The 6,387-nt window shown below is 39.4% G+C and overlaps 1 long non-coding RNA gene across 2 annotated transcripts; it reads right to left on the minus strand.

Annotated features, from left to right (window-relative positions):
- Window positions 1-56: 56 nt before the first annotated feature.
- LOC136427384 (uncharacterized) lies at window positions 57-5,920 on the minus strand. Of its 2 annotated transcripts, none has more exons than XR_010754412.1 (4): window positions 5,719-5,903; window positions 4,512-4,570; window positions 2,953-3,162; window positions 57-1,782 (listed from the first exon to the last, which is right to left on the minus strand). It is a non-coding gene; the product is annotated as an uncharacterized lncRNA (long non-coding RNA). The 2 variants fall into 2 exon arrangements; XR_010754411.1 differs by having other exon boundaries at window positions 59-1,782; window positions 5,793-5,920.
- Between the last annotated feature and the right edge of the window lie 467 nt (window positions 5,921-6,387).

The raw sequence follows: 6,387 nt of genomic DNA on the forward strand, positions 1-6,387 counted from the left end.
GCAGCTCAGGTATGACATAACTTAAATCATCACACGATGAAGAACTCGTCAAAACATTTTTGCAGCCCTGGTATGACATACATGTAAATCTGTGTATCCAAAGCTGCAACAGTGAATATTACGGTGAGCAGCATAATTTATTCATGTGATATGCTGAAATCTAATCATTCAAAACATCTCTGAATCTTATTCAGTTGTAGAGTTTGAATTGTACTGAAGTAAGCATAGAACGTTTCTAAAACTCACAGTGATATCGCCAAAGTCAGTAGCCAGTAAAGCCAAAGATGAGCTGTTTCATAAAAACACCATTTCTTTATTGATTTTAAAAATCACTGTAACTTTACATAATGTTTTCGTCACTTCACATCGTATCTTTACATCATTATGTGGTGCGTAACTGAATATGTAACATGCCAATAGCTCCACAAGTCACCGATTGAACATGTAATAAACTCTATATTCATATACATAACTTGATATCATTCTGATTGACAATCTACACCCAAGGCATCATTAATTTCATTTCTCCATCACAGTGGGATAACCTTTACAAACTCATCCAACATCCATAACATGGCTTGCTAATTTAAATACCTTTCGTCTACCGAGTTCACCAACTTAGTACGGATCGTTGGAGAATCATAATGTTAAAATTAACAAAGTTACCATGCATCGATAGAATGTTTGTCAAAATCTCTTTTAAAAATCTTTTCTGGACAAAAGGCAAGGTCTAATAAATGATCAAGCCATGAATTCTTTACCTGGAATGACTTATTAATAAAAAAGGTAAGTTGTGCTTGCCGATGTAACGCCTTTTGCCTACCCAGGCATGGACCCAATTAAAATCAAGATAATGAACCCAATCTTGAGAACGGTCAAGTAGCTCCTTGTTTGGTTGAGACCCACCCTATGAGTTGTACTTCCCAAGTCAAAAAATATCAACAGACCATCCACACAGCCAAACATTCCTATCCTTGGCGCTGGACACCTTTTAGATATATGCAAACATTCCTGTCCTTGGTGCTGAACACTTTCCACATGTTACCAAGCATTTTTGTTTCTGAACTCTATCCACAACAAGCTAGATATTCCTGTCCTTGGTGCTGAACACTATCCACATATAGCCAAAAATTCCTGTCCCTGGTGATTAAAACCTACCACACAAAACATTTCTTCTCGATTCTTAACATTGGTGGTGGAGGCCAAACCTGAAGAAGATCTCTAGCTGGACAATCTTTGGCTTACAATACATGTTTATCACGCGGCGGACATGATAGAATGAAGACAAGGCCAATGAGGCAAAGAAGCAAAAATAATGTACAGATTTAATTTCCCTCCTAAATCGCATTAAGTCTTAAAATGTGATATCCAAGTATTAATATAATTATAACTAATGAAATGCACAAAAAAGATGCAGAAATTTAGAGCTTCCAGAAATGCAAAATAAAAACATTTTAATGCAAATATTTGACAGTCATGCAGCCACTTCCTCATTGGTTGATTCTCTAATTATCAGGTAATCATTGGCTAAACTGCTAATTGTGATTGACAGTTAGAATTGGTCTAATGTTTGCTTCAAGGGCCTTGTTTTCATTCTATCATGTCCGCCGTATGAGAAAGGTCTATACAAGATGAGGAAGTTGTTGGTCTCGGCATCTCGGCGCATGGCGGGGGTACCACCGCCTGTACGACAGGTCGCGGCCGCTTCTCTGAAGCTCGGCTTTATTTCGAACACCTTGTAGCAGATGCCACAGAATTCCGTATAACCTCATGGGCAAGACACTGTGGAAAATATAACAGACACAGGGATATATAGTACAGATGTCATTGACATTTGATGATAGTATTTCATCGGAATACGGTATAGCCTATATCTGACTTTTCATTTTGTGATCTATGAATATTTGTGTGTATTACAGTAGACTTATTTATCAGTTAACGAAAGCTGTTGAAATGTATAGACGCCAATATTTGTGACATGATACAATATAAGAAGAAGACAACGAAAGATTAAAAATAACACCATCAATATTCGGGTTAACTTCTAATGTAGGTCAAATCTAGTGCTGCTTACCTAAACATAACATCAGGTACAGGTACAGAGGTTTAGGTACAGGTCTTGACCTGCACCTGTACCTGAACAATATGAAAAATTGATATGTGTTTTTCTTAACTTCTCCAATAAAAAAACATTTGTTTTCAGTATCTTTATTCAAAGAACATAACTAGGCTCCCTACCGCCTAACTCCCTTGGCCTTGCTATCAAAACTCCCTGCCTGCCTGAATGATCTGCTGCATATCAGTTATGCTGTTCCAAGATATCACTTTAGTCCCATTTGGTGTTGCATGAGGTCAGGAGATCAGTCACAAAATAAGCACATACTTCAGGGCTCGAAATACTGGGTGCATGTGCACCTGTGTGCACCTAAAATTGGAGCTGTGCACCTAATTTTTGACTGTGGGTGCACCAGTGCACCTAGATATTTTTGTAGGCTATATGGTAAAGGTACCATTGTACACTTAGTCTTACTAGTAAACAGTATCAGAAAAAGCAATAGAACCCTTTGTTGCACTTTATTTGATGTATTACTTGTTAGAAATTTGATTACAGATTGTGAGGTTCTTGATTACAATAAATTTATTATAAGAGCATTAAACTGTATCTATGTTTTGCTGACATTCAACTTTATTTTATGTGGTGCACCCAAATTTCTTTCTGTGCACCTAATTCTCTTGGTTGGGTGCACCAGTGCATCTATTTCCAAAAATGAATTTCGAGCCCTGTACTTGGTGTAAATTTATTTCGGTACAGTACCGGTACGTCATGATCCGGTATTTTGGACCTGTACGGAATCAATTTTCACGGTACAGTACCGGTACACAGTACCGATACGCAGCACTAGTCAAATCACATCTTGAAACATCAGAACACAGGGTAAGTGGTAGCCTTACCTTTATCTGACTTGCCCCGAATGTTTGTCTGAGGATGCTCAGGTGGTTCTGCAATGTTTGGATAGATCGGCCCTACGGACCAAAGGACTTCTAGCGAGGGACCGGAGGTCCAAGTGGCCCGAGACCCAGAGTCTCCTGGCAAGATAGGCCCCATCTTCCCCAAAGGCTCAGTCATGTTGGAAGGATTAAGTCCCACAGGTCTCACCGTACCTGGAGAAACAAATGACACACATCTGGAATTTCACGAAAAATTACAAAATCCATACCTGCATGCTGAATACAGTATCATAGAAATACAATTATAATTCCTGTGTTCAGTTATTCTCTTTGAAATATTCAGTTTGCTAAGTTGAGAACCATTGAATCTCAAGTCTGTTTTTTTCCATTCTTCAAAATTGCAGGTTATTTGATTTTAGTTGTTCTACTGCTATCTTGAAAATCTTACTGCAGACTGCTGGCACAGTTTTTCAAACACTGTGCATGATTTATATCTAATAACGTTTAACTTCACTTGACCTCCAAATGCCACAATAATGAAATTCCCATCATTCGTCACAATGGAATAGGTCTATTCTTATCAATTATGCAAATTAAGTCTTCATTTGCATAAGTGATATCTATCGATATTCCTCTCAATCTCAGGTACAGGCAGTTACAATGTACATGCAGTGCATGTAGGAATCCACATTCTAACATCTGCTTGGAGTCCTTAATTGGAACATTTTGTGAAACAGAACCTTTACTCCTGTCCTAAATCAGTTAAGATAAATGCATAATTATACAAGTCTTGTTAGACGTCATCTAGAGTACTCCAGCACTGCCTGGGACCCTCACCACAAAGAGCATATTTCTAAGCTAGAAGCTGTTCAGAAAAGAGCGGCCAGATTTGTCACAAACTCATACTACACTCCAATTTGAGGTGGGATACTCAAGAATAGAAGGACAGCGAATATTTATTTATTTTGATTTACCACATTTTGTGGAAGGATTGACATAACAGGTGAACTATCACCTTTTCAACATGTCATCCCAGACCGGACTGAAGATTTGGACCATCGCACACCGGGGCATGCCCCTACTCTTTTTCGAAAGGTGTGGTGGGTTATTTAACGTGCTCTCCCCAAACACGGGACCTCCATTTAACGTCCTATCCGAGGGACGTCCCTAACCATAGATGAGCTAGGTACTCATTTACACCTGAGTGTCGTGTTAAGTGCCTTTCCCAAGGGCACAACGCCGGGGTGCAAGTTCGGACATGTCTCTGGGCGCACCTGGGATTAGATCCCAGGACCCATTGTTTGACAGTCGCGTGCTCTACAGTTGCACCACACGACGCCACACAATAGACCCACATTACGCCACACAATAGACCCACATTACTACGTACTGCAGAAAGCAAGACACCACAAGATAGCCCTACCGGTCGAAACTCATTTGATGCCTGCCCCGTGACAATCACAACACTCAAATCAAAATTTATATAAGGCTCTACCAAAATTTCTATAAGGATTATAGATACTCATTTTCCCCTTCAATTGTGAGAGAATGGAATTCACTACCTCAGGACGTCACAGACACGGCCAATCCTCCCAAGTTCAAGGAGGCTTGTCTCCTGCACCTGCGAGGACAATAACAGCGCATCACTAACCCCTGGGCGCTTTACCCCAACAAGAGGGGTGTTGCCCAGTACACAATCAAGATCAAGAACCAGGCATCAAAAACCAGGTGGTTTAAAGCAGTTAAACAAAGGACGACTTTTCTCCTAATATCTGCTTGGGGAAACCTGATCAGCGCACACCCAAAAAAGGTTACGAGAGTAATGACTTGTTCCACAAGTCTGTCAAGATGGGGGTATTTTCTGAGATATTACATCACCTATGAAAACAGCTAGGGTGCGATCTTTCTACCGCTTGCATACACAGCATATTTGTACAAATTTTTCAACATTCCAAACTGTGCAAATGTTATGGCAGCTAGAACCTTTTTTCGATGGAACTGACAAACTTTCAGGTCATTTTGCCCCATTTTTGGTATATTGACCATTGCTTAGGGGTGAAAAAGTTTTTGTTTTTTATTTCAAAATGGGGCAAAAATCAATGCGCGCACTGATGCCATCCAGAACATTTGCTTGCTGTGGCCTAAATATTATATTAGCGATTCCCCAAAGACCACCAGTATTTTGACAATGGTATCTATAAAGTCCAATTTTGATTCTGAAAAAAGAGCAATCTTACTCCTCAAGCAAAGCTCTATCAGATCCCACCATTTACGTTCTCCTTGAATCTTGGAAAATTTTTCGTCTGATCATGCCACCAATAGATTTTTATGGGCAATTAAATTTTTATAACCTCGTCCGACCCTGCTGTCCCTGTCCTAGGTGCTGAATATGCAGTGATACTTAATATATTTCAGATAGTTGCTCCAAAGAATGGCAGTCAAAATTCGTAGTCTCCAAGCAGACCTACGGGTTGGCAAAGACCGTATCCAACAGGCAGAAGGAGTTTTCATAGCCAACCCAAGTCTCATAGCCAACCTTAGATTGCCCTATAAGCTCCTTCTGCCAGTTGGATACGGTCTTTGCAATCTATTGGGTCTGGTTGGAGACTACAAAATTCGTACAAAGAAAGCCAAATCATATCAACTTACAAAAAGAAAATGGTACTATCACACGCCCCCCTCCCAACTCCTCATATTGGACGCTCCTACATTGGCTTATTGCATCATTTGTTTTGTTTACGTTACTTTTTCTGAAATTAATCACCTTACCTCAAATTTACGGTATCATAACATTTCATGGAAGAATTGGCAGCCCAAACGTCTTATTTTTCTGAGGTACGAACCTTAGAAATTCCTTTCACTATTCCAGTCACGTCTATCAAGGAAATCTGTCTTCCAAGTCGTTCGCCTGTGTAGCTAGCCCGTCAGACCGGAAGTTGCATCGGCATGTCGGGAAATATTCAAATCGTTGTATCCAAATATTCAAACATTTATTGTATTATCTGCTGTTGTTTTCTTTCTAATAATATTTCTATTGAGGGTAGAGTGCCACATGTCAGAAGAAGAAAAAAACAATAGATCAGAAAACGTTATGATTCTAAACCCTAACATCTGCTTGGAGATGACTTCATTAGCATAATGCATGCTAAAAAAAACTAATCAAGCAACTGGATAAAATTTGAAAATTAAAAAAAAATATCCAGTTGCTTGAGTAATTATTTTTGGTGTATCTTGCCAACTGGATGTCTAATTATGACATCATCAACGTACTAAAAGTATAATGAGCGCAATGCATGTCGGGACATAGTTTCCGAAGTTTGAAAGTTGTCCACAGTTGACAGTTTCACTCACCGAGAACGGTCGTGTGTATTTTGTTGCTAACGCTTGTAACGCTATATATATTCGCTTGCTTTAATATTCGAGATGTTTTCCTTCAGT

This window comes from Branchiostoma lanceolatum, chromosome 2, assembly GCF_035083965.1.
Source record: "Branchiostoma lanceolatum isolate klBraLanc5 chromosome 2, klBraLanc5.hap2, whole genome shotgun sequence".
Classification (NCBI taxonomy): Eukaryota; Metazoa; Chordata; class Leptocardii; order Amphioxiformes; family Branchiostomatidae; genus Branchiostoma; species Branchiostoma lanceolatum.